Source organism: Tachypleus tridentatus, chromosome 10 (genome assembly GCF_004210375.1).
Source record: "Tachypleus tridentatus isolate NWPU-2018 chromosome 10, ASM421037v1, whole genome shotgun sequence".
Classification (NCBI taxonomy): Eukaryota; Metazoa; Arthropoda; class Merostomata; order Xiphosura; family Limulidae; genus Tachypleus; species Tachypleus tridentatus.
In genome coordinates, this window is record NC_134834.1 from 107,370,945 (window position 1) to 107,383,310 (window position 12,366).

Sequence of the window (12,366 nt, forward strand, 5' to 3'; positions counted from 1 at the left end):
ACCAAGAGACGAGTACTCCAGCTAACTTTTACCTCATTTAATGAATTATTGACACTAATACTACTATAACACACATGCATTGTTTAATTAGTTTAATGTTTTGCTTACAATTGTGCCACTGTAACATAACTGTGTTGTCTAATCAGTTGGAGGATTTTGTGATAATTTCTTCATTCAGCATAACTTTGTATAATCCATTTCTTTAGAACAGCCTAAGATAATCCTTACTTTAAAACGGCCCGAGATTATCCTTTCCTTTCGAACTACTTTAAATAACCCCTATTTTAGTAGAACAGCCTGGAATAATCCGTTCCATTAGGACATCTTGGAATAATCCGTTATTTTAAAACAGTTTGAGATAAATAATTTCTTTAGAACAGCCTGAGATAATCCGTTCTATTAGGACATCTTGAAATAATCTATTATTTTAGAACAGCTTGAGATAAACCATTTCTTTAGAACAGCCTGAGATAATCCGTTCTATTAGGACATCTTGAAATAATCCATGATTTTAGAACAGCTTGAGATAAACCATTTCTTTAGAACAGCCTGAGATAATCCGTTCTATTAGGACATCTTGATCTAATCCATTATTTTAGAACAGCTTGAGATAAACCATTTCTTTAGAACAGCCTGAAATAATCCGTTCTATTAGGACATCTTGAAATAATCCATTATTTTAGAACAGTTTGAGATAATCTATTGCTTAAACAAATGTGAGATAGTCCGTTTCTTTAGAGAAGTTATAAGATAATCCAATGATTAAAAACAGAACGATACTGTTTTTTTTTCTCTGTCTGAACTAAACTTAAATTTGGTAAACCGAATTTTATATTAACCGCATCTAAGCTCTGAACTAGATATCAAGTGTAAAACAAGTTTTGCCATTTTAATAAAGATTTATATAAAATTTAATCAAAGTCAAAATTATTCATAAGAGCTGAGAAAACTACTATATATTATATTATAGTTTCTGAAACTCAATATTCACTGGAAACAGAAGTAAAGTCAGTATAATCTTACTGATAAGGTAACCGTGTTACTTACGAACTCAACCAATGTTTTTAACGTATTCTCTTTCAACATTGACGAACTGCGGAAAAGCGAGGCTGCTCGCAGAACTCTTTCCTCGGAGATAAAGATTAATGGAGGCTTCTCGCATTTCAGTCTACCACAGCACTGTCCAGGTTTGTTTCAAGAAAGTTCAGTCACCCCGTAATTCACGCAGCTCTGGATCTCAGCTTTCTGTGCAACTGGCTTGAGACCAAAGGCGTCGTACAATCATTTTTCACAGGTCATCCATCACTGCTAACCCAAAGTTAGAAAAAACTTAATGTTTACCTTCCTCCTGATCGAAAAGGTATGGCATTCTATCGTTTCGAAACGACGAGGAATTTAATATATAGTAAATTGAACTCAAGTCCTCTGAATTATTCATGTTTTCCGCGAGCGACCAAAAACACGATTCTTTAAAAGATAAACCTGAGATTAACGAGCGTAATGTTCCACATAGTATAGACTGTTTTACCAACTATCATGTTCTGTGGTCTTACAAGTTCTTATATTATAATAGTTTACATAGTATAGACTGTTTTACCAACTATCATGTTCTGTGGTCTTACAAGTTCTTATATTATAATAGTTTACATAGTATAGACTGTTTTACCAACTATCATGTTCTGTGGTCTTACAAGTTCTTATATTATAATAGTTTACATAGTATAGACTGTTTTACCAACTATCATGTTCTGTGGTCTTACAAGTTCTTATATTATAATAGTTTACATAGTATAGACTGTTTTACCAACTATCATGTTCTGTGGTCTTACAAGTTCTTATATTATAATAGTTTACATAGTATAGACTGTTTTACCAACTCTCATGTTCTGTGGTCTTACAAGTTCTTATATTATAATAGTTTACATAGTATAGACTGTTTTACCAACTATCATGTTCTGTGGTCTTACAAGTTCTTATATTATAATAGTTTACATAGTATAGACTGTTTTACCAACTATCATGTTCTGTGGTCTTACAAGTTTTTATATTATAATAGTTTACATAGTATAGACTGTTTTACCAACTATCATGTTCTGTGGTCTTACAAGTTCTTATATTATAATAGTTTACATAGTATAGACTGTTTTACCAACTATCATGTTCTGTGGTCTTACAAGTTTTTATATTATAATAGTTTACATAGTATAGACTGTTTTACCAACTAGCATGTTCTGTGGTCTTACAAGTTCTTATATTATAATAGTTTACATAGTATAGACTGTTTTACCAACTCTCATGTTCTGTGGTCTTACAAGTTCTTATATTATAATAGTTTACATAGTATAGACTGTTTTACCAACTATCATGTTCTGTGGTCTTACAAGTTCTTATATTATAATAGTTTACATAGTATAGACTGTTTTACCAACTATCATGTTCTGTGGTCTTACAAGTTCTTATATTATAATAGTTTACATAGTATAGACTGTTTTACCAACTATCATGTTCTGTGGTCTTACAAGTTCTTATATTATAATAGTTTACATAGTATAGACTGTTTTACCAACTAGCATGTTCTGTGGTCTTACAAGTTCTTATATTATAATAGTTTACATAGTATAGACTGTTTTACCAACTAGCATGTTCTGTGGTCTTACAAGTTTTTATATTATAGTAGTTTACATAGTATAGACTGTTTTACCAACTAGCATGTTCTGTGGTCTTACAAGTTCTTATATTATAATAGTTTACATAGTATAGACTGTTTTACCAACTATCATGTTCTGTGGTCTTACAAGTTTTTATATTAATCTCAAGAATAAAGTCAGAATTGCATGTCTGTACCTAAACAGCAGAAAAATATTCAGATGGTTTTGTTTTAGTAATATATACATTTGTGTAACGTAAATGCCCAAAATGTAACACAGATCCAGTCGTATTATCACTTTGTGTCTTGTCTCAGTTTAGACTTGTGATTAGGGCGTTCGGACTGTGAATATGAGAATTAATTGTTTGTCTCCCGTTGTGTTTGAAAACGCATTCAGACTGTAAGTCTGCTGTGAGGGCGAAACAGTGGGTGGTCGACTCTAGCTTCTGGTCTGACATACCAAGATCAGTGACGGCTAGTACAAATCGTCCTTGGGTATTTACGAACCAATCAATCAGCCCCATGACCTTAAAGTCCATAACACAGTTTTGGAGAACGAAACATCGATCTAAAAATTCATAAAGAGTTAATGTTAATCACTGCGGTGCACTCGACAATTTACAGAGTAGTATAAAGTTGTATCACTGAAGGTCAGAAATGTCGGATAATTCCACAGATATATAAAACAAACGCTTTTACGTTAATTCATAAATACGATATAAGTATGACAAAAAACCGCTGTTACATCTATTAAATGTTTTCCGCTGGTACAGCGGTAAGTCTACTGATTTACGACGCTAAAATCAGGGGTTCGATTTCTCTCGGTGGACTCAGCAAATAACCTGATATGGCTTTGCTATAAGAAAACACACACGTCTGTTAAATACCATGAAAGGTGTTTGAGGTATCTGATCATTTCAGTGACGGTATCATAGAATGTCTTTGCGATATTTAATAAATAGATTGAAGATATAATAAAATGATCTATGGCGTCTTATAAATGACATGAAGGTATGATTAGAGGTTTTTATGGTATCTAATAAATACAATAAAAGGTATTTAATAAATACTGTGTAGGTATTAAAAAAGTCTTCATGGTATCTAATAAGTACCATGAAGGTATGATAAAAGAGGTTTGTGGTTCTTAATACACACCAAGCAATTGTGAAAAAAGATTTTTGTGGTATCTAATAAATGCCATGAAAATATCATAAGAGGTCTTACTCGTGTCTAATAAGTACCATGATGGTACAATTAAGATTTGGTGTTGTAACTACTAAATATCATAAAAGGTCTTTGTAGTACCTAATAATGAACAGCATGAAAATTTTATAAGAGGTGTTTGTGGTATCTAATAAGTACCATGAAGGTATGATAAAAGGTCAATGTGGTATCCAACATGTATCATGAATATATGATAAAATATCTTTGGTATCTAATAAATATCATGAATGTTTTGTAAAGGTTCATTATATTAACTTATACATGTCATCATGATGAAAATTATTTTTGGTAGCTAGTAAACACCATGAAAGTATAATAGAAGATCTTTACGGTATCCAATAAATAGCAATATGATATAATAAAAGTTTATTGTGGTATTTAATAACTACCATGAAGGCATGGTAAAAGTTTTCTAAAGCATCTCATAATTACCATGCAGGTATGATAAAATGATTTTGTCAATCATAAACAGTTTAAGAGATAAAATTAAAGTAAAGCTAAAAAATTAAGAAATTTAAATTGACTGCTTTGACAATAGACTTATAATATTATATATTACAATATAATAATATTACAATATTATAATATTAATAATATTACAATAATATTATCTATAATATTATAGAAGATAAAAAAATTTGGGACATAAAAATGGATTATTGAGAAAAGGTAGACTGAAAAGTAAAATATATTGACAGTAAGGATATTTTAAAAAACACATTAAGGGTAAATAAAATGATGGGGTAAGACCCTTAAGGGATTATTATAAAATAATTATATAATAATTAAAATTATTATAAATTTTCTTTTTTCTTCAGTTTTTACGAGTGAAGATTTAATCAATATTTCATATTTTAAACAGTTGATAGATGGAAAGAAGATTGAATTGTATAACAACATTAATTCTGAGCGTTTCAATAACAATTGGGAAGTTTAAATAACAATAAGACTCCTGGGCCAGAGATTATTTCTCTAAGGGATTTTAAGGAGGTTAAAGATAGGATACGTGAGCTACTTACTACAATTTTTTTTATAAGTTATTAAAGATTGGGCAGGTACCAGAGAATTGGATGTAACTCCTCTTTTAAAGGGAGTTGATAAAAACCGTCCTAGTATTATACAACCATTATTCTTATATTGGTTGTGTAAAAAGTTTTGGAAAGTCTGCTAAAAGATACTTTGTAAAGTCATTTAACAAAGATTAGAAGTTTATTAGATAGTCAACATTGTTACTTTAAGGGAAAACCTTGCTCTACGTATCTTTCAATATTGTTTGAAAAGATTACTGCTTATGTAGATGAGGATAAGTGAGTAACTTTGGTGTGTCTGGATTTTGAGACAGATTTGACAACTTGCACATAAAAAGTCTTTAAAATAACTTTCTCTGTATGTGAGAGGGAAAGTTAGCAAATTGGATAGAAGGGTGGGTGGATGGAAGAAAGTAGAGGGTTGTTAGAAATGGGTCTCAATCAGAGTGGACAAGTGTCACAAGTGGGTATCTCAGGGCTCAGACTTAGTACCTTTGCTCTTTGTGATCTACATCAATAAAATATATGAAGGAATGATCTATAAGTTACTTCAATTTCCAGGTGATATCAAGGTATTGGGTGTTGCTAGCTGTGAAGAAGATGCTGCTGATTTAGAGTAGGATTTAGATCATCTAGTGAGTTGGACGAATAAATGGCAGATGTGTTTTAATTATAATAAATGCAAAATAATGCATGTGGGTTATAATTTGAATTATAAATATAATTTGGATGGAATAGCCCATTATAAAATAATAGGATCTAGGTGTAATTGTTTATTATTGATCAGTCTCTAAAGTCATCCAAGCAGTGTGATGTTGCTAGTGACAGGACAAATAGGATTTTAGGTTGTATCTACAGAAATATTATATACAAGTCTAAAGAGATTACAATTTTTTCTACAGGTCAATAGTTAGGCCAAATTTAAGTCTTCAAAGGTGTTCTGTTTCAAGAGTAAATAAAATCAAAATTGAAAGTAACAAATATATCATTTTTTTTCATGATTTATAACATGTTAATATGTTTCTTACATCATGACAGTAACAATTGCAACGTTAAAACATCCATTTTGTGATGTCACTGTAGTGTCTACTGATTAAATGACATACAATACGCTACTGCACAGTGGTGGGAGTGGTTAAGATATGTGGCTGCTCCAGACTGCCTTTGACCCCCTTTCAGGGTAATTGAAATGTGTTTGTGTGTGTTTTCTTATAGCAAAGCCACATCAAGCTATATGCTGAGTCCACCGAGGGGAACTGAACACTTGATTTTAGCATTGTACATTCATGGACGTACCTCTGTACCAGCGGGGGGACTAACTGAAATGAAAAAAAGTCTATAATTTCTGTAAAGAAAGGTCACCCCCTTTCTAACTTTCTCTCTGTGTAAATAAGGACAACTGGTTAATCACTTCTCGGTCCGGCTTGACCAGGTGGGTTAAGGCGTAATCCGAGGGCTGCGAATTCGAACCCCCGTCATACCAGAACATGTTCGCCCTTTCAGCCGTGGGGGCGTTATAATGTGACGGTCAATCCGACTATTCGTTGGTAAAAGAGTAGCCCAAGAGTTGGCGGGGGGTGATGATGACTAGCTGCATTCCCTCTAGTCTTACACTGCTAAATTAGGGACGGCTTCGTTGGTAAAATAGTAGCCCAAGAGTTGGCGGTGGGTGATGATGACTAGCTGCATTCCCTCTACTCTTACACTCTTAAATTAGGGACGGCTAGCGCAGGTAGCCCTCGTGTAGTTTTGCTCGAAATAAAAACAAACAAAACTAATCACTTCTACACAGCTCTTTTTTGCAACTTTAATTAATGAAGTTGTTTTTTAATTTTACAATGTGAAATATGGTTACATCTTTTATTCTCTCTTGCTTCAGAGAATTATTTTTGTTCATGCAATGATTGTGACAAGAGAGCCCTTTATTAGCAATATAAAACTCTAGCAACAATAAAGTAAATTTATTTATCATGCTCACAACAAAACGTATAATTTCATGTAAAAAAACGTATAGATGACAACGTAATGGCTCAACAATGTTTTTTTATGAAACATTTTTATAGTATATACTTCTAGTTGTAAAGTTATTGTTTTATAATTCTTAGAGTTTACGTTGAGTTGGTTGGATTTTCGGCAGCTACATCGGAAACACATCTTGAGAAATAAACAATTCACTCACAGTCTTCAGGAATTGAACTGAGTGTAATTAGGATAGGTTTAGTATGTCACGTGAGCTGACGTCACTATCTGGTAAAATATGCGCACGATGAGAAAATAAAACTCCTTATTCATCGATTACATGGCTAGAGTTTTTTTTTGGTTTGACAAACTTAGAGTAACAAGACACATGAAAGTGCCAAGTATCCATTCTACACACAAATGTTATTGCTGTGTTGACTTCTTTTTTAAGGGGGGAGGAGGGAGCTAACCCTCATCTAATTCTTTTAGTTTGCTTTTCATACGGGTCTCTTGTGGGACAACGGTAATTATCGGTTCCCCTCGGTGCACTCAGCAGATAGAATGATGTGGTTTTGCTAGAGAAACGCATAACATACACGGTCTTCGTGTGCCATAAGATGGCTTTATCTTTTGACACAATTAGGCCACTATAGGGTTATTTTATTAATCTGTAAAAAAAAAAAAAAACCGACAAAACTTACTTTATGTGCAAATACTTGATAATTTATGATGATATATAATCACTGTAATTATTTATAATGCAATGCACGAAATACAGGAATTGTAAACTTAGTAACCAAAAAGTTATTTTTACTGAACCCTTGTTTGATCTGTTTTGAATTTCACACAAAGCCATACGAGGGTTATCTGTGCTAGCTGTCCCTAATTTAATAGTGTAAGACTAGAAGGAAGGCAGCTAGTCATTACCACCCACCGTAAACTGTTGGGCTATTCTTTTACCAACTAATAGTGGGATTGACCCTAAGATTATAATGCCTTCACGGCTGAAAGGGCAAGCATATTTGGTGCAACGTGGATTCGAACCTGCCACCCTCAGAGTAGGAGTCGAGCTTCTTAACCACCTGGTCATTCCGGGCCTTTCTGCACTTTTGTTTATTAAATATCATAGACATTATTTGTCGAGTTTCTACAATAAAACAAAAACTAACGCTATGTTTAAGAAATAAGTTGTCTCAGACTTACCTTAAAATGTTTAAATTTCATAAATAAATTATAATACTAATACATATTAAATATAATTATAATAATAATACATATTTGCTACAATTATAATACTAATGCATATTTGCTATAATTATAATAATAACACATATTAAATGTAATTATAATACTAATACATATTTTATAGTTTCCCCCTGGTACAGCGGTAAGTCTACGGATTTACAATGCTAAAATCAGGGGTTCGATTTCTCTCGGTGGACTCAACAGATAGCCCGAGGTATCTTTGCTATAATAAAACATGCACACACTCATACATGTTACGATGTTTCTTTCATTGGCCTGGCATGGCCAAGCGCGTAAGGCGTGCGACTTGTAATCCGAGGGTCGCGGGTTCGCCCCCGCGTCGCGCCAAACATGCTCGCTCTCCCAGCCGTGGGGGCGTTATAATGTGACGGTCAATCCCACTAGTCGTTGGTAAAAGAGTAGCCCAAGAGTTGGCGGTGGGTGGTGATGACTAGCTGCCTTCCCTCTAGTCTTACACTGCTAAATTAGGGACGGCTAGCACAGATAGCCCTCGAGTTGCTTTGTGAGAAAATTCCAAAACAAAACAAAGTTTCTTTCATTGTGTCCTGAGGGGGAGAGCCCATACTAAGAGGTCACAGTCATAGTTTATCTATACAAAAAACGTTATATTTTATACATGAAAAGAATAGTTTAAAACTTTTACTTATGTACTATCTTATTGATATAATAACAAACTATTATTTCTGAATAATTAGTGAAAGTCAGTTTTCCAGGATTTATGAACTTGTTGCCAAGAGATACAGTTAACAATGTGTGCATTTCCATGGTGAGCCTGCTTGTTTTTTAATATCTTTACATGTAGAAAGCCTATCAGTGATGTCGAGAAACCCACTTGTTGAGAAATTTATATGCAAAAACGGCTCGTTTGGGTTGAGAAAATATTTTACATAGAAGAGCGAACAACGTTTCGACCTTCTTCGGTCATCGTCAGTAGAAAGCCTACTGTATGATTGGAAGTATAAGAAAGGTATTCAGATAAAGAAATTTTACTTACTCGGTTTGTTCGAAATAGGCCCGGCATGGCCAAGTGGGTTAAGGAGCTCGACACGTAATTTTAGGGTCGCGGGTTCGAATCCCCGTCGTACCAAACATACTTACCCTTTCAGCTGTGGGGGCGATATAATGTGACGGTCAATCCCACTATTCGTTGGTAAAAGAGTAGCCCAACAGTTGGCGGCGGGTGGTGATGACTAGCTGCCTTTCCTCTAGCCTTACACTGCTAAATTAGGGACGTCTAGCGCAGATGGCCCTCGAGTAGCTTTGCGCGAAATTCAAAAAACAAAAAAAGAACATTATTTGTAAATAAGCACAAAATAATCCAGGGTTCTCTGCCCATCATGGGTATCGAAACCTAGCTTCCAGCGTTTTCAGCCCGCAGATATACCGCTGTGCAACTCACTTGCTAAAGAAATGTGTAATAATTAATTACGATAATGTTTTTATTTGCGACTATCTTATTTATTTATTAATTACAACGTAACTGTCAACCCCCCTTCCTTCTCCCAATGGCACAGCGGTATAATGGTGGACTTACAATTATAGAAACCCATGAGAGAAAGGAGCACAGATAGTCCATTGTGGAGCTATGTGTTCACTTTCAAAGACACTTGTCAAAACTGTAAACATTCGGTTCGATAATATTTATATTTAAATTCAGTTTGCCAAATATACGTATTATAATCATAACAATCAGGTCTACAGAAATATGTCCTATCCCGCATTATAACCATTACAACCAGGTCTACAGAAATGTGTCCTATCTCGCTATTTAAAAATGTGTCTAGTCTATTTTGTTTTCATATTTTTTTTTCCAGTTTTTGGCGTTTAAACTGTAACTTTTAAAACATATAAACAATGGCTACATTTGTTCGTTATTCTGGTTTTCTGCACATACATACACGGAAAAACCGTAATGGCATTTTCTTTATCATAACTTCCGACTCAGTTGAGGTCCATCGGTGTAACATAAGTAAGTGTATAGACTTACAGCCCTAAAATTCTGGGTACGATTCTCTGCAGTAGACACATCAAACCGGCCCAGTATTTTTATCACCTCATCTTGGATTGAATAGTAATAATAGTTTCTTATCTCGCATGCGTGTGTTTACTTTTATTTTCATATTTAGGGAAGACTCTTTCTTCTGCGTTTTGTTGAAATTTTACTTAAAGAAACAACAAGAACGAAAAGAAAAACATGGCTGCTTTTTCTTATCAGTGTACCTTAGAAGTGGTTGACCCGCGGTATTTCAAAGATGTATCTATGGGTTTATAGTGCTGAGAAATGGGTTTTGATACTCACGTTTGATAGATCATCGATATTCATAGTGTACTTTGCGCTTAACAATGAACAAACAAATAAAAACGGTTTCATGAACGCACGTGCACTCAGTTTTGCTTACGTAAGGTTTGTAAAATGTCATGTCATTGAAAGAGGACACGTAAGTGAACACCTTTTCCTCATAAATAGGGTTCACAATCTTCAGTCTATTCTCTATTCCTATTCGCAGCTAATTTAATCTCCTTTGTTCGTTAGGCCTCGAAAGCGTCACGTTTCAACCGAGCCAAGAACAAAAGTTCCGGGCACTGAATAATAACTAACCTTGATTGGACGATCTTTTCTGAATAATCGTGTAGAGATATTTGTCATGTCTCATGCTTAACAAGAAAAAACGACAAAGAGCTGATACGTACTGAATTTCAAGAATGAAACCTAGTTATCCTGTTTATCGGTGTGGGAAAATCTTGGCTTCTGAAGTAAGGATATATATATATTCAGCTAGAAGTAAGTACAAATAAGGCTGTATATAAATGTTTCTGTCGCCGCAACTACTTTGTTGGTAAGTCTGACTTTTCAACCACCTTTAAGGGTGTAAATGACTACTGAAGATGTTATCTGGGCAGTATGACAATTAAATTATGTTATTTGTAAGGATAACAATACGTGGAGTTATGTGGAAGTATGACAGTTAGATAGTGTTGTTTGTAAGGATAACATTACATGAAGTTATCTGGAAGTATGAAAGTTATGTGGTGTTGTTTGTAAGGATAACATTACATGAAGTTATCTGGAAGTATGAAAGTTATGTGGTGTTGTTTGTAAGGATAACATTGCGTACGAAGTTATCTGGAAGTATGAAAGTTATATGGTGTTGTTTGTAAGGATAACATTACATGAAGTTATCTGGAAGTATGAAAGTTATGTGGTGTTGTTTGTAAGGATAACATTACATGAAGTTATCTGGAAGTATGAAAGTTATGTGGTGTTGTTTGTAAGGATAACATTACATGACGTTATCTGGAAGTATGAAAGTTATGTGGTGTTGTTTGTAAGGATAACATTACATGACGTTATCTGGAAGTATGAAAGTTATATGGTGTTGTTTGTAAGGATAACACTACATGAAGTTATCTGGAAGTATAACAACTACATGGTGATATCTGGAAGCATGAAAATGACCTTGATTTGTCTGAAATAATGTCATTACGTTGAATTACCCGGAAGTATGAAAATTGCGTAGTGTTATTGGGAAAGGTTACAATACATGGAGTTATCTGGAAGTATTACAATGTCATTGATTATCTCGAAAAATGATAATACGTGGAATTATTTGGAAGGATGGCAGTACGTGGTGTTGTTGGAAAGTATGGCAATTATCTGGTGTTATCTGCAAGAATAACAATACGTCCTGTTATCTGGAAGTATGAATATTACTTAGTGTTATTTGGAGAGAAGCTAATACACAGTGTTGTCTGGTTGGATGACAATAATATGGTGTTTTCTACAAGGATGATATTTACTAGAAAGATGACAAACTTGATGTTTTCTTCAGGTATATTTTTATTGTTTAGTCATTGAATCTAGACAATAGATGACGCTACAGTTGCCCTTGCAAGATGTCCTTGTTCCCTTATGAAGTATGTATTTTGAGTATAATTATAGATGAAGTGTGTTTAGTTGACGAACTAAGAATCATCTATTTGGAAAGACGCCATCTACCGTCATTGTATGATGGCAAACTGTGTCTTGCTGAGCCGCGATTCGTTGATGCGACGGTATTTTCGGTCGTTTTCAGGCTCTTAGAAGAACACAGAATACTTTGAAACGTGAGAGCTTGGTTTATTTCGTTAAGTTACACAACAACATACTGGGCGAAGTGAAAGAAGGGGAGGTTTTCATGGACCAATTAAAAAAGTAATTGTTCTTTTCTCCTCTGGAAGTTCATCAAGAACTCCAGTAAAAAA

General features: G+C 34.1%; 1 long non-coding RNA gene across 1 annotated transcript in view; it reads left to right on the forward strand.

The window, feature by feature from the left end:
- Nucleotides 1-10,667: 10,667 nt before the first annotated feature.
- Nucleotides 10,668-12,366, forward strand: part of LOC143228171 (uncharacterized) — an 88,960-nt gene continuing 87,261 nt past the window's right edge. The window contains exon 1 of the long non-coding RNA XR_013015233.1: nt 10,668-10,878. This is a non-coding gene — a long non-coding RNA (uncharacterized LOC143228171). The remainder of the gene's footprint in view (nt 10,879-12,366) is intronic.